Raw genomic sequence first — 20,712 nt, forward strand, 5'->3', positions numbered from 1 at the left:
TTAACCCTCATTTTGTCCGTGTTTGAAAATGATAAAATCAACCTTGGAAGTCGAATATATGCTTGTTAGATTTCATAGGAACTATTACATGCTTTGATTCGATAAGGCAAGGCCACTTTATGACCTTTTTAGTGAAAGAAAAAGGGTAAAAAATGAGTAAAATCCGTAAATTAACAAGGAAATTCACTTAACCCCCGTTTTGGCCTTTTTAAAAAAAATTCTAAAATAAACCATGGATGTCGTAGATATGCTTGTTAGATTTCCTAGGAACTATTACATGCTTCGATTCGATAAGGCTAGGCCACTTTACGACCTTTTTGGTGAAAGAAAAAGGGTCAAAAACGAGTAAAATCCGTAAATTAACAAGGAGATTCACTTAACCCCCATTTTGGCCGTTTTTAAAAATTCTAAAATAAACCATGGATGTCGTAGATATGCTTGTTAGATTTCCTAGGAACTATTACATGCTTCGATTCGATAAGGCTAGGCCACTTTATGACCTTTTTAGTGAATTAAAAAGGTCAAAGACGAGTAAAATCCGTAAATTAACAAGGAAATTCACTTAACCCTCATTTTGTCCGTGTTTGAAAATGATAAAATCAACCTTGGAAGTCGAATATATGCTTGTTAGATTTCATAGGAACTATTACATGCTTTGATTCGATAAGGCAAGGCCACTTTATGACCTTTTTAGTGAAAGAAAAAGGGTAAAAAATGAGTAAAATCCGTAAATTAACAAGGAAATTCACTTAACCCCCGTTTTGGCCTTTTTAAAAAAAATTCTAAAATAAACCATGGATGTCGTAGATATGCTTGTTAGATTTCCTAGGAACTATTACATGCTTCGATTCGATAAGGCTAGGCCACTTTACGACCTTTTTGGTGAAAGAAAAAGGGTCAAAAACGAGTAAAATCCGTAAATTAACAAGGAGATTCACTTAACCCCCATTTTGGCCGTTTTTAAAAATTCTAAAATAAACCATGGATGTCGTAGATATGCTTGTTAGATTTCCTAGGAACTATTACATGCTTCGATTCGATAAGGCTAGGCCACTTTATGACCTTTTTAGTGAATTAAAAAGGTCAAAGACGAGTAAAATCCGTAAATTAACAAGGAAATTCACTTAACCCTCATTTTGTCCGTGTTTGAAAATGATAAAATCAACCTTGGAAGTCGAATATATGCTTGTTAGATTTCATAGGAACTATTACATGCTTTGATTCGATAAGGCAAGGCCACTTTATGACCTTTTTAGTGAAAGAAAAAGGGTAAAAAATGAGTAAAATCCGTAAATTAACAAGGAAATTCACTTAACCCCCGTTTTGGCCTTTTTAAAAAAAATTCTAAAATAAACCATGGATGTCGTAGATATGCTTGTTAGATTTCCTAGGAACTATTACATGCTTCGATTCGATAAGGCTAGACCACTTTACGACCTTTTTGGTGAAAGAAAAAGGGTCAAAAACGAGTAAAATCCGTAAATTAACAAGGAGATTCACTTAACCCCCATTTTGGCCGTTTTTAAAAATTCTAAAATAAACCATGGATGTCCTAGATATGCTTGTTAGATTTCCTAGGAACTATTACATGCTTCGATTCGATAAGGCTAGGCCACTTTATGACCTTTTTAGTGTAAGGAAAAGGGTCAAAAACGAGTAAAATCCGTAAATTAACAAGGAAATTCACTTAACCCTCATTTTGTGCGTGTTTGAAAATGATAAAATCAACCTTGGAAGTTGAATATATGCTTGTTAGATTTCATAGGAACTATTACATGCTTCGATTCGACAAGCCTCGACCACTTTAAGCCCTTTTTAGTGAAAGAAAAAAGGTCAAAAACGAGTAAAATTCATAAATAACAAGGAAATTCACTTAACCCCCATTTTGGCCTTTTTAAAAAATTCTAAAATAAACCATGGATGTTGTAGATATGCTTGTTAGATTTCCTAGGAACTATTACATGCTTCGATTCGATAAGGCTAGGCCACTTTATGACCTTTTTAGTGAAAGAAAAAGGGTCAAAAACGAGTAAAATCCGTAAATTAACAAGGAAATTCACTTAACCCTCATTTTGTCCATTTTTGAAAATGATAAAATCAACCTTGGAATTCAAATATATGCTTGTTAGATTTCATAGGAACTATTACATGCTTCGATTCGATAAGGCTAGGCCACTTTATGACCTTTTTAGTGAATTAAAAAGGTCAAAGACGAGTAAAATCCGTAAATTAACAAGGAAATTCATATAACCCTCATTTTGTCCGTGTTTGAAAATGATAAAATCAACCTTGGAAGTCGAATATATGCTTGTTAGATTTCATAGGAACTATTACATGCTTCGATTCGACAAGCCTCGACCACTTTAAGCCCTTTTTAGTGAAAGAAAAAAGGTCAAGAACGAGTAAAATCCGTATATTAACAAGGAAATTCACTTAACCCCCATTTTGGCCTTTTTAAAAAATTCTAAAATAAACCATGGATGTCGTAGATATGCTTGTTAGATTTCCTAGGAACTATTACATGCTTCGATTCGATAAGGCTAGGCCACTTTATGACCTTTTTAGTGTAAGGAAAAGGGTCAAAAACGAGTAAAATCCGTAAATTAACAAGGAAATTCACTTAACCCTCATTTTGTCCATTTTTTAAAATGATAAAATCATCCTTGGAATTCGAATATATGCTTGTTAGATTTTCTAGGAACTATTGCATGCTTCGATTCGATAAGGCTATGCCACTTTTTGACCTTTTTAGTGAATTAAAAAGGGTCAAAGACGAGTAAAATCCGTAAATTAACAAGGAAATTCATATAACCCTCATTTTGTCCGTGTTTGAAAATGATAAAATCAACCTTGGAAGTCGAATATATGCTTGTTAGATTTCATAGGAACTATTACATGCTTCGATTCGACAAGCCTCGACCACTTTAAGCCCTTTTTAGTGAAAGAAAAAAGGTCAAGATCGAGTAAAATCCGTATATTAACAAGGAAATTCACTTAACCCCCATTTTGGCCTTTTTAAAAAATTCTAAAATAAACTATGGATGTCGTAGATATGCTTGTTAGATTTCCTAGGAACTATTACATGCTTCGATTCGATAAGGCTAGGCCACTTTATGACCTTTTTAGTGTAAGGAAAAGGGTCAAAAACGAGTAAAATCCGTAAATTAACATGGAAATTCACTTAACCCTCATTTTCTCCATTTTTGAAAATGATAAAATCAACCTTGGAATTCAAATATATGCTTGTTAGATTTCATAGGAACTATTACATGCTTCGATTCGATAAGGCTATGCCACTTTTTGACCTTTTTAGTGAATTAAAAAGGGTCAAAGACGAGTAAAATCCGTAAATTAACAAGGAAATTCACTTAACCCTCATTTTTTCCGTGTTTGAAAATGATAAAATCAACCTTGGAAGTCGAATATATGCTTGTTAGATTTCATAGGAACTATTACATGCTTCGATTCGACAAGCCTCGACCACTTTAAGCCCTTTTTAGTGAAAGAAAAAAGGTCAAGAACGAGTAAAATCCGTATATTAACAAGGAAATTCACTTAACCCCCATTTTGGCCTTTTTAAAAAATTCTAAAATAAACCATGGATGTCGTAGATATGCTTGTTAGATTTCCTAGGAACTATTACATGCTTCGATTCGATAAGGCTAGGCCACTTTATGACCTTTTTAGTGAAAGAAAAAGGGTCAAAAACGAGTAAAATCCGTAAATTAACAAGGAAATTCACTTAACCCTCATTTTGTCCATTTTTGAAAATGATAAAATCAACCTTGGAATTCAAATATATGCTTGTTAGATTTCATAGGAACTATTACATGCTTCGATTCGATAAGGCTATGCCACTTTTTGACCTTTTTAGTGAATTAAAAAGGGTCAAAGACGAGTAAAATCCGTAAATTAACAAGGAAATTCACTTAACCCTCATTTTTTCCGTGTTTGAAAATGATAAAATCAACCTTGGAAGTCGAATATATGCTTGTTAGATTTCATAGGAACTATTACATGCTTCGATTCGACAAGCCTCGACCACTTTAAGCCCTTTTTAGTGAAAGAAAAAAGGTCAAGAACGAGTAAAATCCGTATATTAACAAGGAAATTCACTTAACCCCCATTTTGGCCTTTTTAAAAAATTCTAAAATAAACCATGGATGTCGTAGATATGCTTGTTAGATTTCCTAGGAACTATTACATGCTTCGATTCGATAAGGCTAGGCCACTTTATGACCTTTTTAGTGTAAGGAAAAGGGTCAAAAACGAGTAAAATCCGTAAATTAACAAGGAAATTCACTTAACCCTCATTTTGTCCATTTTTTAAAATGATAAAATCATCCTTGGAATTCGAATATATGCTTGTTAGATTTTCTAGGAACTATTGCATGCTTCGATTCGATAAGGCTATGCCACTTTTTGACCTTTTTAGTGAATTAAAAAGGGTCAAAGACGAGTAAAATCCGTAAATTAACAAGGAAATTCATATAACCCTCATTTTGTCCGTGTTTGAAAATGATAAAATCAACCTTGGAAGTCGAATATATGCATGTTAGATTTCATAGGAACTATTACATGCTTCGATTCGACAAGCCTCGACCACTTTAAGCCCTTTTTAGTGAAAGAAAAAAGGTCAAGATCGAGTAAAATCCGTATATTAACAAGGAAATTCACTTAACCCCCATTTTGGCCTTTTTAAAAAATTCTAAAATAAACCATGGATGTCGTAGATATGCTTGTTAGATTTCCTAGGAACTATTACATGCTTCGATTCGATAAGGCTAGGCCACTTTATGACCTTTTTAGTGTAAGGAAAAGGGTCAAAAACGAGTAAAAACCGTAAATTAACATGGAAATTCACTTAACCCTCATTTTCTCCATTTTTGAAAATGATAAAATCAACCTTGGAATTCGAATATATGCTTGTTAGATTTCATAGGAACTATTACATGCTTCGATTCGATAAGGCTAGGCCACTTTATGACCTTTTTAGTGAATTAAAAAGGTCAAAGACGAGTAAAATCCGTAAATTAACAAGGAAATTCACTTAACCCTCATTTTGTCCGTGTTTGAATATGATAAAATCAACCTTGGAAGTCGAATATATGCTTGTTAGATTTCATAGGAACTATTACATGCTTTGATTCGATAAGGCAAGGCCACTTTATGACCTTTTTAGTGAAAGAAAAAGGGTAAAAAATGAGTAAAATCCGTAAATTAACAAGGAAATTCACTTAACCCCCGTTTTGGCCTTTTTAAAAAAAATTCTAAAATAAACCATGGATGTCGTAGATATGCTTGTTAGATTTCCTAGGAACTATTACATGCTTCGATTCGATAAGGCTAGGCCACTTTACGACCTTTTTGGTGAAAGAAAAAGGGTCAAAAACGAGTAAAATCCGTAAATTAACAAGGAGATTCACTTAACCCCCATTTTGGCCGTTTTTAAAAATTCTAAAATAAACCATGGATGTCGTAGATATGCTTGTTAGATTTCCTAGGAACTATTACATGCTTCGATTCGATAAGGCTAGGCCACTTTATGACCATTTTACTAAATTAAAAAGGGTCAAAAACGAGTAAAATCCGTAAATTAACAAGGAAATTCACTTAACCGTCATTTTGTTCGTGTTTGAAAATGATAAAATCAACCTTGGAAGTCGAATATATGCTTGTTAGATTTCATAGGAACTATTACATGCTTCGATTCGACAAGCCTCGACCACTTTAAGCCCTTTTTAGTGAAAGAAAAAAGGTCAAGATCGAGTAAAATCCGTATATTAACAAGGAAATTCACTTAACCCCCATTTTGGCCTTTTTAAAAAATTCTAAAATAAACCATGGATGTCGTAGATATGCTTGTTAGATTTCCTAGGAACTATTACATGCTTCGATTCGATAAGGCTAGGCCACTTTATGACCTTTTTAGTGTAAGGAAAAGGGTCAAAAACGAGTAAAATCCGTAAATTAACATGGAAATTCACTTAACCCTCATTTTCTCCATTTTTGAAAATGATAAAATCAACCTTGGAATTCGAATATATGCTTGTTAGATTTCATAGGAACTATTACATGCTTCGATTCGATAAGGCTAGGCCACGTTATGACCTTTTTAGTGAATTAAAAAGGTCAAAGACGAGTAAAATCCGTAAATTAACAAGGAAATTCACTTAACCCTCATTTTGTCCGTGTTTGAAAATGATAAAATCAACCTTGGAAGTCGAATATATGCTTGTTAGATTTCATAGGAACTATTACATGCTTTGATTCGATAAGGCAAGGCCACTTTATGACCTTTTTAGTGAAAGAAAAAGGGTAAAAAATGAGTAAAATCCGTAAATTAACAAGGAAATTCACTTAACCCCCGTTTTGGCCTTTTTAAAAAAAATTCTAAAATAAACCATGGATGTCGTAGATATGCTTGTTAGATTTCCTAGGAACTATTACATGCTTCGATTCGATAAGGCTAGGCCACTTTACGACCTTTTTGGTGAAAGAAAAAGGGTCAAAAACGAGTAAAATCCGTAAATTAACAAGGAGATTCACTTAACCCCCATTTTGGCCGTTTTTAAAAATTCTAAAATAAACCATGGATGTCGTAGATATGCTTGTTAGATTTCCTAGGAACTATTACATGCTTCGATTCGATAAGGCTAGGCCACTTTATGACCTTTTTACTAAATTAAAAAGGGTCAAAAACGAGTAAAATCCGTAAATTAACAAGGAAATTCACTTAACCGTCATTTTGTTCGTGTTTGAAAATGATAAAATCAACCTTGGAAGTCGAATATATGCTTGTTAGATTTCATAGGAACTATTACATGCTTCGATTCGACAAGCCTCGACCACTTTAAGCCCTTTTTAGTGAAAGAAAAAAGGTCAAAAACGAGTAAAATTCATAAATTAACAAGGAAATTCACTTAACCCCCATTTTGGCCTTTTTAAAAAATTCTAAAATAAACCATGGATGTCGTAGATATGCTTGTTAGATTTCCTAGGAACTATTACATGCTTCGATTCGATAAGGCTAGGCCACTTTATGACCTTTTTAGTGAAAGAAAAAGGGTCAAAAACGAGTAAAATCCGTAAATTAACAAGGAAATTCACTTAACCCTCATTTTGTCCATTTTTGAAAATGATAAAATCAACCTTGGAATTCAAATATATGCTTGTTAGATTTCAAAGGAACTATTACATGCTTCGATTCGATAAGGCTATGCCACTTTTTGACCTTTTTAGTGAATTAAAAAGGTCAAAGACGAGTAAAATCTGTAAATTAACAAGGAAATTCACTTAACCCTCATTTTGTCCGTGTTTGAAAATGATAAAATCAACCTTGGAAGTCGAATATATGCTTGTTAGATTTCATAGGAACTATTACATGCTTTGATTCGATAAGGCAAGGCCACTTTATGACCTTTTTAGTGAAAGAAAAAGGGTAAAAAATGAGTAAAATCCGTAAATTAACAAGGAAATTCACTTAACCCCCGTTTTGGCCTTTTTAAAAAAAATTCTAAAATAAACCATGGATGTCGTAGATATGCTTGTTAGATTTCCTAGGAACTATTACATGCTTCGATTCGATAAGGCTAGGCCACTTTACGACCTTTTTGGTGAAAGAAAAAGGGTCAAAAACGAGTAAAATCCGTAAATTAACAAGGAGATTCACTTAACCCCCATTTTGGCCGTTTTTAAAAATTCTAAAATAAACCATGGATGTCGTAGATATGCTTGTTAGATTTCCTAGGAACTATTACATGCTTCGATTCGATAAGGCTAGGCCACTTTATGACCTTTTTACTAAATTAAAAAGGGTCAAAAACGAGTAAAATCCGTAAATTAACAAGGAAATTCACTTAACCGTCATTTTGTTCGTGTTTGAAAATGATAAAATCAACCTTGGAAGTCGAATATATGCTTGTTAGATTTCATAGGAACTATTACATGCTTCGATTCGACAAGCCTCGACCACTTTAAGCCCTTTTTAGTGAAAGAAAAAAGGTCAAAAACGAGTAAAATTCATAAATTAACAAGGAAATTCACTTAACCCCCATTTTGGCCTTTTTAAAAAATTCTAAAATAAACCATGGATGTCGTAGATATGCTTGTTAGATTTCCTAGGAACTATTACATGCTTCGATTCGATAAGGCTAGGCCACTTTATGACCTTTTTAGTGAAAGAAAAAGGGTCAAAAACGAGTAAAATCCGTAAATTAACAAGGAAATTCACTTAACCCTCATTTTGTCCATTTTTGAAAATGATAAAATCAACCTTGGAATTCAAATATATGCTTGTTAGATTTCAAAGGAACTATTACATGCTTCGATTCGATAAGGCTATGCCACTTTTTGACCTTTTTAGTGAATTAAAAAGGTCAAAGACGAGTAAAATCTGTAAATTAACAAGGAAATTCACTTAACCCTCATTTTGTCCGTGTTTGAAAATGATAAAATCAACCTTGGAAGTCGAATATATGCTTGTTAGATTTCATAGGAACTATTACATGCTTTGATTCGATAAGGCAAGACCACTTTATGACCTTTTTAGTGAAAGAAAAAGGGTCAAAAATGAGTAAAATCCGTAAATTAACAAGGAACTTCACTTAACCCCCGTTTTGGCCTTTTTAAAACATTCTAAAATAAACCATGGATGTCGTAGATATGCTTGTTAAATTTCCTAGGAACTATTACATGCTTCGATTCGATAAGGCTAGGCCACTTTATGACCTTTTTGGTGAAAGAAAAAGGGTCAAAAACGAGTAAAATCTGTAAATTAACTAGGAGATTCACATAACCCCCATTTTGGCCGTTTTTAAAAATTCTAAAATAAACCATGGATGTCGTAGATATGCTTGTTAGATTTCCTAGGAACTATTACATGCTTCGATTCGATAAGGCTAGGCCACTTTATGACCTTTTTACTAAATTAAAAAGGGTCAAAAACGAGTAAAATCCGTAAATTAACAAGGAAATTCACTTAACCCTCATTTTGTTCGTGTTTGAAAATGATAAAATCAACCTTGGAAGTCGAATATATGCTTGTTAGATTTCATAGGAACTATTACATGCTTCGATTCGACAAGCCTCGACCACTTTAAGCCCTTTTTAGTGAAAGAAAAAAGGTCAAGAACGAGTAAAATCCGTATATTAACAAGGAAATTCACTTAACCCCCATTTTGGCCTTTTAAAAAATTCTAAAATAAACCATGGATGTCGTAGATATGCTTGTTAGATTTCCTAAGAACTATTACATGCTTCGATTCGATAAGGCTAGGCCACTTAATGACCTTTTTCGTGAAAGAAAAAGGGTCAAAAACGAGAAAAATCCGTAAATTAACAAGGAAATTCACTTAACCCTCATTTTGTCCATTTTTGAAAATGATAAAATCAACCTTGGAATTCAAATATATGCTTGTTAGATTTCATAGGAACTATTACATGCTTCGATTCGATAAGGCTATGCCACTTTTTGACCTTTTAGTGAATTAAAAAGGGTCAAAGACGAGTAAAATCCGTAAATTAACAAGGAAATTCACTTAAACCTCATTTTGTCCGTGTTTGAAAATGATAAAATCAACCTTGGAAGTCGAATATATGCTTGTTAGATTTCATAGGAACTATTACATGCTTCGATTCGACAAGCCTCGACCACTTTAAGCCCTTTTTAGTGAAAGAAAAAAGGTCAAGAACGAGTAAAATCCGTATATTAACAAGGAAATTCACTTAACCCCCATTTTGGCCTTTTTAAAAAATTCTAAAATAAACCATGGATGTCGTAGATATGCTTGTTAGATTTCCTAGGAACTATTACATGCTTCGATTCGATAAGGCTAGGCCACTTTATGACCTTTTTCGTGAAAGAAAAAGGGTCAAAAACGAGTAAAATCCGTAAATTAACAAGGAAATTCACTTAACCCTCATTTTGTCCATTTCTGAAAATGATAAAATCAACCTTGGAATTCGAATATATGCTTGTTAGATTTCATAGGAACTATTACATGCTTCGATTCGATAAGGCTAGGCCACTTTATGACCTTTTTAGTGAATTAAAAAGGTCAAAGACGAGTAAAATCCGTAAATTAACAAGGAAATTCACTTAACCCTCATTTTGTCCGTGTTTGAAAATGATAAAATCAACCTTGGAAGTCGAATATATGCTTGTTAGATTTCATAGGAACTATTACATGCTTTGATTCGATAAGGCAAGGCCACTTTATGACCTTTTTAGTGAAAGAAAAAGGGTAAAAAATGAGTAAAATCCGTAAATTAACAAGGAAATTCACTTAACCCCCGTTTTGGCCTTTTTAAAAAAATTCTAAAATAAACCATGGATGTCGTAGATATGCTTGTTAGATTTCCTAGGAACTATTACATGCTTCGATTCGATAAGGCTAGGCCACTTTACGACCTTTTTGGTGAAAGAAAAAGGGTCAAAAACGAGTAAAATCCGTAAATTAACAAGGAGATTCACTTAACCCCCATTTTGGCCGTTTTTAAAAATTCTAAAATAAACCATGGATGTCGTAGATATGCTTGTTAGATTTCCTAGGAACTATTACATGCTTCGATTCGATAAGGCTAGGCCACTTTATGACCTTTTTACTAAATTAAAAAGGGTCAAAAACGAGTAAAATCCGTAAATTAACAAGGAAATTCACTTAACCGTCATTTTGTTCGTGTTTGAAAATGATAAAATCAACCTTGGAAGTCGAATATATGCTTGTTAGATTTCATAGGAACTATTACATGCTTCGATTCGACAAGCCTCGACCACTTTAAGCCCTTTTTAGTGAAAGAAAAAAGGTCAAAAACGAGTAAAATTCATAAATTAACAAGGAAATTCACTTAACCCCCATTTTGGCCTTTTTAAAAAATTCTAAAATAAACCATGGATGTCGTAGATATGCTTGTTAGATTTCCTAGGAACTATTACATGCTTCGATTCGATAAGGCTAGGCCACTTTATGACCTTTTTAGTGAAAGAAAAAGGGTCAAAAACGAGTAAAATCCGTAAATTAACAAGGAAATTCACTTAACCCTCATTTTGTCCATTTTTGAAAATGATAAAATCAACCTTGGAATTCAAATATATGCTTGTTAGATTTCAAAGGAACTATTACATGCTTCGATTCGATAAGGCTATGCCACTTTTTGACCTTTTTAGTGAATTAAAAAGGTCAAAGACGAGTAAAATCTGTAAATTAACAAGGAAATTCACTTAACCCTCATTTTGTCCGTGTTTGAAAATGATAAAATCAACCTTGGAAGTCGAATATATGCTTGTTAGATTTCATAGGAACTATTACATGCTTTGATTCGATAAGGCAAGACCACTTTATGACCTTTTTAGTGAAAGAAAAAGGGTCAAAAATGAGTAAAATCCGTAAATTAACAAGGAACTTCACTTAACCCCCGTTTTGGCCTTTTTAAAACATTCTAAAATAAACCATGGATGTCGTAGATATGCTTGTTAAATTTCCTAGGAACTATTACATGCTTCGATTCGATAAGGCTAGGCCACTTTATGACCTTTTTGGTGAAAGAAAAAGGGTCAAAAACGAGTAAAATCTGTAAATTAACTAGGAGATTCACATAACCCCCATTTTGGCCGTTTTTAAAAATTCTAAAATAAACCATGGATGTCGTAGATATGCTTGTTAGATTTCCTAGGAACTATTACATGCTTCGATTCGATAAGGCTAGGCCACTTTATGACCTTTTTACTAAATTAAAAAGGGTCAAAAACGAGTAAAATCCGTAAATTAACAAGGAAATTCACTTAACCCTCATTTTGTTCGTGTTTGAAAATGATAAAATCAACCTTGGAAGTCGAATATATGCTTGTTAGATTTCATAGGAACTATTACATGCTTCGATTCGACAAGCCTCGACCACTTTAAGCCCTTTTTAGTGAAAGAAAAAAGGTCAAGAACGAGTAAAATCCGTATATTAACAAGGAAATTCACTTAACCCCCATTTTGGCCTTTTAAAAAATTCTAAAATAAACCATGGATGTCGTAGATATGCTTGTTAGATTTCCTAAGAACTATTACATGCTTCGATTCGATAAGGCTAGGCCACTTAATGACCTTTTTCGTGAAAGAAAAAGGGTCAAAAACGAGAAAAATCCGTAAATTAACAAGGAAATTCACTTAACCCTCATTTTGTCCATTTTTGAAAATGATAAAATCAACCTTGGAATTCAAATATATGCTTGTTAGATTTCATAGGAACTATTACATGCTTCGATTCGATAAGGCTATGCCACTTTTTGACCTTTTAGTGAATTAAAAAGGGTCAAAGACGAGTAAAATCCGTAAATTAACAACGAAATTCACTTAAACCTCATTTTGTCCGTGTTTGAAAATGATAAAATCAACCTTGGAAGTCGAATATATGCTTGTTAGATTTCATAGGAACTATTACATGCTTCGATTCGACAAGCCTCGACCACTTTAAGCCCTTTTTAGTGAAAGAAAAAAGGTCAAGAACGAGTAAAATCCGTATATTAACAAGGAAATTCACTTAACCCCCATTTTGGCCTTTTTAAAAAATTCTAAAATAAACCATGAATGTCGTAGATATGCTTGTTAGATTTCCTAGGAACTATTACATGCTTCGATTCGATAAGGCTAGGCCACTTTATGACCTTTTTCGTGAAAGAAAAAGGGTCAAAAACGAGTAAAATCCGTAAATTAACAAGGAAATTCACTTAACCCTCATTTTGTCCATTTCTGAAAATGATAAAATCAACCTTGGAATTCGAATATATGCTTGTTAGATTTCATAGGAACTATTACATGCTTCGATTCGATAAGGCTAGGCCACTTTATGACCTTTTTAGTGAATTAAAAAGGTCAAAGACGAGTAAAATCCGTAAATTAACAAGGAAATTCACTTAACCCTCATTTTGTCCGTGTTTGAAAATGATAAAATCAACCTTGGAAGTCGAATATATGCTTGTTAGATTTCATAGGAACTATTACATGCTTTGATTCGATAAGGCAAGGCCACTTTATGACCTTTTTAGTGAAAGAAAAAGGGTAAAAAATGAGTAAAATCCGTAAATTAACAAGGAAATTCACTTAACCCCCGTTTTGGCCTTTTTAAAAAAAATTCTAAAATAAACCATGGATGTCGTAGATATGCTTGTTAGATTTCCTAGGAACTATTACATGCTTCGATTCGATAAGGCTAGGCCACTTTACGACCTTTTTGGTGAAAGAAAAAGGGTCAAAAACGAGTAAAATCCGTAAATTAACAAGGAGATTCACTTAACCCCCATTTTGGCCGTTTTTAAAAATTCTAAAATAAACCATGGATGTCGTAGATATGCTTGTTAGATTTCCTAGGAACTATTACATGCTTCGATTCGATAAGGCTAGGCCACTTTATGACCTTTTTACTAAATTAAAAAGGGTCAAAAACGAGTAAAATCCGTAAATTAACAAGGAAATTCACTTAACCGTCATTTTGTTCGTGTTTGAAAATGATAAAATCAACCTTGGAAGTCGAATATATGCTTGTTAGATTTCATAGGAACTATTACATGCTTCGATTCGACAAGCCTCGACCACTTTAAGCCCTTTTTAGTGAAAGAAAAAAGGTCAAAAACGAGTAAAATTCATAAATTAACAAGGAAATTCACTTAACCCCCATTTTGGCCTTTTTAAAAAATTCTAAAATAAACCATGGATGTCGTAGATATGCTTGTTAGATTTCCTAGGAACTATTACATGCTTCGATTCGATAAGGCTAGGCCACTTTATGACCTTTTTAGTGAAAGAAAAAGGGTCAAAAACGAGTAAAATCCGTAAATTAACAAGGAAATTCACTTAACCCTCATTTTGTCCATTTTTGAAAATGATAAAATCAACCTTGGAATTCAAATATATGCTTGTTAGATTTCAAAGGAACTATTACATGCTTCGATTCGATAAGGCTATGCCACTTTTTGACCTTTTTAGTGAATTAAAAAGGTCAAAGACGAGTAAAATCTGTAAATTAACAAGGAAATTCACTTAACCCTCATTTTGTCCGTGTTTGAAAATGATAAAATCAACCTTGGAAGTCGAATATATGCTTGTTAGATTTCATAGGAACTATTACATGCTTTGATTCGATAAGGCAAGACCACTTTATGACCTTTTTAGTGAAAGAAAAAGAGTCAAAAATGAGTAAAATCCGTAAATTAACAAGGAACTTCACTTAACCCCCGTTTTGGCCTTTTTAAAACATTCTAAAATAAACCATGGATGTCGTAGATATGCTTGTTAAATTTCCTAGGAACTATTACATGCTTCGATTCGATAAGGCTAGGCCACTTTATGACCTTTTTGGTGAAAGAAAAAGGGTCAAAAACGAGTAAAATCTGTAAATTAACTAGGAGATTCACATAACCCCCATTTTGGCCGTTTTTAAAAATTCTAAAATAAACCATGGATGTCGTAGATATGCTTGTTAGATTTCCTAGGAACTATTACATGCTTCGATTCGATAAGGCTAGGCCACTTTATGACCTTTTTACTAAATTAAAAAGGGTCAAAAACGAGTAAAATCCGTAAATTAACAAGGAAATTCACTTAACCCTCATTTTGTTCGTGTTTGAAAATGATAAAATCAACCTTGGAAGTCGAATATATGCTTGTTAGATTTCATAGGAACTATTACATGCTTCGATTCGACAAGCCTCGACCACTTTAAGCCCTTTTTAGTGAAAGAAAAAAGGTCAAGAACGAGTAAAATCCGTATATTAATAAGGAAATTCACTTAACCCCCATTTTGGCCTTTTAAAAAATTCTAAAATAAACCATGGATGTCGTAGATATGCTTGTTAGATTTCCTAAGAACTATTACATGCTTCGATTCGATAAGGCTAGGCCACTTAATGACCTTTTTCGTGAAAGAAAAAGGGTCAAAAACGAGAAAAATCCGTAAATTAACAAGGAAATTCACTTAACCCTCATTTTGTCCATTTTTGAAAATGATAAAATCAACCTTGGAATTCAAATATATGCTTGTTAGATTTCATAGGAACTATTACATGCTTCGATTCGATAAGGCTATGCCACTTTTTGACCTTTTAGTGAATTAAAAAGGGTCAAAGACGAGTAAAATCCGTAAATTAACAAGGAAATTCACTTAAACCTCATTTTGTCCGTGTTTGAAAATGATAAAATCAACCTTGGAAGTCGAATATATGCTTGTTAGATTTCATAGGAACTATTACATGCTTCGATTCGACAAGCCTCGACCACTTTAAGCCCTTTTTAGTGAAAGAAAAAAGGTCAAGAACGAGTAAAATCCGTATATTAACAAGGAAATTCACTTAACCCCCATTTTGGCCTTTTTAAAAAATTCTAAAATAAACCATGGATGTCGTAGATATGCTTGTTAGATTTTCTAGGAACTATTACATGCTTCGATTCGATAAGGCTAGGCCACTTTATGACCTTTTTCGTGAAAGAAAAAGGGTCAAAAACGAGTAAAATCCGTAAATTAACAAGGAAATTCACTTAACCCTCATTTTGTCCATTTCTGAAAATGATAAAATCAACCTTGGAATTCAAATATATGCTTGTTAGATTTCATAGGAACTATTACATGCTTGGATTCGATAAGGCTAGGCCACTTTAAGCCCTTTTTAGTGAAAGAAAAAAGGTCAAGAACGAGTAAAATCCGTATATTAACCAGGAAATTCACTTAACCCCCATTTTGGCCTTTTTAAAAAATTCTAAAATAAATCATGGATGTCGTAGATATGCTTGTTAGATTTCCTAGGAACTATTACATGCTTCGATTCGATAAGGCTAGGCCACTTTATGACCTTTTTAGTGAAAGAAAAAGGGTCAAAAACGAGTAAAATCCGTAAATTAACAAGGAAATTCACTTAACCCTCATTTTGTCCATTTTTGAAAATGATAAAATCAACCTTGGAATTCGAATATATGCTTGTTAGATTTCATAGGAACTATTACATGCTTCGATTCGATAAGGCTAGGCCACTTTATGACCTTTTTAGTGAAAGAAAAAGGGTAAAAAATGAGTAAAATCTGATGAGTCATAGATAGTCTAATTTATTGCCTTATTTAGTTTAGTTTTATTTTAGATTTGATTTTATTTTATTGCATTTTATTTTCTTTTAGAATATTTTACTTTAAATTGTCTATTATTTTATTTTAGGAATGAATATATGGTGGAAGGTGCCTTGGAGCAAAAGAAAGAGGACTGGAGCAAATACAGTGCAAGAATACGAAGATACGGGGCAAAAATATAATCTCCCCTTACCAGAAGCTTGGCACGCCCCGTGCCAACATGTGGCACGGCCGTGCGCGATCCCAGAGTCCACTTTTGCTGCTTTTCTTCAAGCCCAAGTTACCCTGTTGCAGCTTTACCGTTTTATCCTTTTAGTTGCTTAGTTTCTAAGTCAGATGTAAAGCTATAAATAGAGTAGCTCTCCACTATAAACAATCATCCTTTACTTTGTTTATTTCAAGTATTATTTCAATAAAAAGTCTTTATTTCCTTTTTACTTTCGTTGCAATTTATTTTACTGTTTATCTCTCTTCTTCCCCCATGTCTACGATGAACATGAGTGAGTAGACTTCTTCGTCTTGGGATTATTGGGGAGTCTAATGACTCGATCCTAAACAAAACAAGCCTAAACCCTAATTTCTATGTAAACCTAATTTCTAATCTAGATTCACCGTCTTAACGTGGATTAACAATTATCAAACTGTGGAAGCGAAAGCGGAGGGTTTGATAATCGTTAATCCATCATCCCAAACATCAATTCATAAAGCGAGAGCGGAGTCTTGATGTTGGAACAAGTGAATCTAGACAATAATTGCAAAATAGTGAAATAGTCTTTGCAATTATTGAGACAAAGAGTAGTTTCAATCATCTATGCATCTTCTAGTAATCATGTCAGCGAAATAGGCTTGGTTGCTAGAAGTAAACTCTCATCGGACTTTCATCGGAAAGGTGAGGGGCTAAGGGAAACCGGTCTTTAGAAATTAGTGTGTAAACCATGAAATTAAATGTTTAGGTCTTGTCTAGTGAAGGATTTGTCATTATGATAAACCAATGATCCCGATGCCCTTTATTATTATTGTTTTTACCTTCAGCAATCAAACCTCCTTTTACTAAACTTTCTCCTCTTCTAATCATTCTTTAAAAAGTTAATTAAGTTGAACAACTCCCTAGCGGAACGATACTCTACTTACTACAATTACTTCGATAGGCCGTGCACTTGCGGTTTGGCTCTATCAAGTTTTTGGCGCCGTTGCCGGGGAGTTAACTAATTTAATTAGCTTTTTCTTAGTGATTAGAATTCTCTCTTCTTTCTCTTTTCTTTTTATTTTTAACTTTTTATTTTTCTGTTATCGTTAACTTCTTGGGTTCTCAATTTTTTATGCGAAAAACCAGAAATCGAGTTGTAATAATCAACGAGATCGAAAGGTATTTGCATAGAAGAAGGAGAGCGGCACAAAATAACACCGCCATGGCCAATCGCACTCTCAAAGAGTATGCAACACCGTCTACGGCTGAGCCACAAGCTGTTATTGTGTACCCAACGGTTGAGGATGACAATTTTGAAATTAAGCATGCCCTACTTAACTTGGTGCAGCAAAACCAATTCTCGGGATCCCCCACTGAGGATCCCAATCTTCACATCTCTGTTCTCCTACGAATTAGTGGAACCATGAAGGAGAACCAAGAGGCCGTAAGACTTCATCTCTTTCCCTTTTCCTTAAGGGATAGAGCTAGCGCTTGGTTCCATTCCCTCGAAGTCGGTTCCATTACTTCATGGGATCAGATGAGGCAAGCATTCCTTGCCCGTTTCTTTCCACCATCTAAAACCGCTAAACTTAGAGACCAAATCACGCGGTTCAACCAAAAAGATGGGGAATCTCTCTATGATGCGTGGGAGCGTTTCAAAGAAATGCTACGACTTTGTCCCCACCATGGCCTAGAGAAGTGGCTTATAGTCCACACTTTTTATAATGGCTTGTCTTATACCACTAAGATGTCTGTTGATGCAGCTGCAGGTGGAGCACTTATGAACAAGAACTACACGGAGGCGTATGCCCTAATTGAAGACATGGCTCAGAATCATTACAAATGGACCGACGAGAGAGCCATCACTAGTTCTTCATCCTCCAAAAAGGAGGCAGGTATGTACGAAGTCTCTAACTATGACCACCTTGCTTCTAAAATTGATACACTAAGCGAAAAACTTGAAAAACTCAATGTTAGTGCTATCAATTCTGCTTCTACTCCTTCTTGTGAAATATGTGGTATAACTGGTCATGATAGTGTTGATTGCCAACTAGGTAGTGCTATTAACGGTGTTGAGCAAATGAATTATGCTCAATACAACCAAGGGATGAGACAAAATCAAAATTTTTATAAAAACCAAAATCCCTATGGACAAGTAGCACCACCCGGTTATGCAAACAACCAAAGATTCACTCAGAAGTCCAATTTGGAAATTTTGTTGGAAAATTCCATTGCCAACCAAAACAAACAACTTCAAGAACTTAAAAACCAAACTGGATTTCTGAATGATTCTCTTTCCAAGCTCAATACCAAGGTCGATTCTATTTCTACTCACTCTAAAATGCTTGAAACACAAATCGCCCAAATAGCCCAACAAGTGGCTACATCTTCCCAAACACCGGGAGTCTTTCCTGGTCAAACCGAAGCCAATCCCAAAGCCCAAGTTAATGTCATATCTTTTGGGGGTAGTAAGTTAGGCGAAACATTTGCTAAGGTTAAAAACATTGGGAAAGAAAACGTCAAGCCTTTAGGTGATAAAGTTGTGATAGAAGAAGCAAAACCGCTTGAAGAAAACAAAACTCAATCTCCCTTAAATCTTAATAAGCTTAAACTAGAGGGTAAGTTTGAAAAATTTGTTAACATACTTAGGAAGATTTGCATTAAACTTCCCTTTGCTGAAGCTTTGTCTAGGATGCCTCTATATGCCAAGTTTTTAAAGGAAATTTTTTCAAAGAAAAGGGCTATAGAGCATCATGAGACAATAGCCTTGGCCAAGGAAACTAGTGCAATCATCCAAGAAGCACCCCCTAAGCTTAGAGATCCAGGTAGCTTTGCCATACCATGTGAAATTGGGAATGAAACCATAAACAAAGCCTTATGTGACTTAGGAGCTAGTGTTAGTTTGCTGCCTTTGTCTCTTCTTAAAAGGATAGGGATAGGAGAATTGAAACCTACCGAGATGGAATTGAAAATTGCTGATCGTTCTACCATGAAACTTGTAGGATTTGTCGAGGACATACCCGTTAAGATAGAAGGGATATACATCCCAACTGATTTTGTAGTCGTTGACATTGAAGAGGACGATGACGTCCCTATAATCCTAGGTAGACCTTTCCTCGCAACTACAGGAGCTCTCATTGATGTTAAACTTGGTAGGATAGTGTTTCAAGTGAGTGATCAAATGGTAGGATACGAGTTGGAAAATGTTATGAAGGGTCCCGCTCTTTACTCTTGTTGCATGCTTAACGATCATGTTGTGAAAGAACGTTTTATAGCGCCATCTACACAACATGATATCTTTGATCCATTCTAAGGACTCTTTCTAACCGTCAAGCTAATGACATTAAAAGAGCGCTTCGTGGGAGGCAACCCACGCATTTAATTGCTTTTGTTTTGTTTTTCTTTGTTTTAAGTTGTTTTGTAGGTAATTGTCCAAGTGTGATTCGGAAAAAAAAATCAAGAAAATGAAAAATTTTGAAGTCCCTCTGACCAGAGTGTTGGCACGGCCCGTGCTGGAGCTGGCACGGCCGTACCAGTATTTTTGAAGGAAAAAAGGCTTGGAGCCACAGAGTGTTGGCACGGCCCGTGCCAAGGGTGGCATGGCCGTGCCCGTGTTCTAGCCTCTTATAAACCCAATTTTTCTCTTCTTCTCCATTCATTCTCAAACCACAAACCTCTCTCTACCTTCAAACTTCTCTCTAAACCTCCATAACCTTCAAACCTTCAAACCTCCATATCTCACTCAAATCTTCATCAATCTACTCCATTCTTTCACCAATCAATCACAAACTTCATCCAAAACAAAAACCACCAATCAAAAACAACTTTCAACCATCCAAACCTATAATTCACCAAAACCCTAATCTTCCAAAACCTAACCCAAACACCACAAAACCTTAACCAATCTTCACATCTAAACCCACAAACCTTACTTAAACATCAACCCCAAACCTAACCCAATCCTCTCCACCAAAAATCTTCCCAAACCCTAAACCTTCAAAAACAATCCAAACAAAGGTCAATGGCTTCAAGAATAAGTGGTAAAGAACCAGCAAGTTCTCAAGGAGGTCCACCCCCAAAGAAGCAAACACAAGTCAAGAATCATGGAATTCAGTTCAAAGACAACAAACAAAGGGACAGGTATAAAATTCTTACTTCTAAAACCTTACATCCCTCTAGATATCCTGATTCCTATGATTTGCAAGTGCTAGGGCTTAGAGATGATGTTTTTAGGTTAATGGGTAGGCTAGGTTGGACTGATATGCTAACACCTATTAGGGGTTATGAGAATTTTACTTATGAATTTTTAAGCTCACTTGTTTTTACCAAAGATAAGTTGAATTTTGATAACCCTAATCATAGAGTTGTTTTCCGGTTAATGAACATTGATTATAATATGTCTCTTCAGCACTTTTGTGAAGCCTTAGG

General features: G+C 34.5%; 1 non-coding gene across 1 annotated transcript; it reads right to left on the bottom strand.

The window, feature by feature from the left end:
* Positions 1-17,869: 17,869 nt before the first annotated feature.
* LOC146953864 (small nucleolar RNA R71) lies at positions 17,870-17,976 on the bottom strand. The gene has a single exon (XR_015025146.1). It is a non-coding gene; the product is annotated as a small nucleolar RNA R71 (small nucleolar RNA).
* Positions 17,977-20,712: the final 2,736 nt, after the last annotated feature.

Source organism: Medicago sativa, chromosome 1 (assembly GCF_051527215.1).
Source record: "Medicago sativa cultivar Bolivia chromosome 1, Bolivia_mono, whole genome shotgun sequence".
Taxonomy (NCBI): Eukaryota; Viridiplantae; Streptophyta; class Magnoliopsida; order Fabales; family Fabaceae; genus Medicago; species Medicago sativa.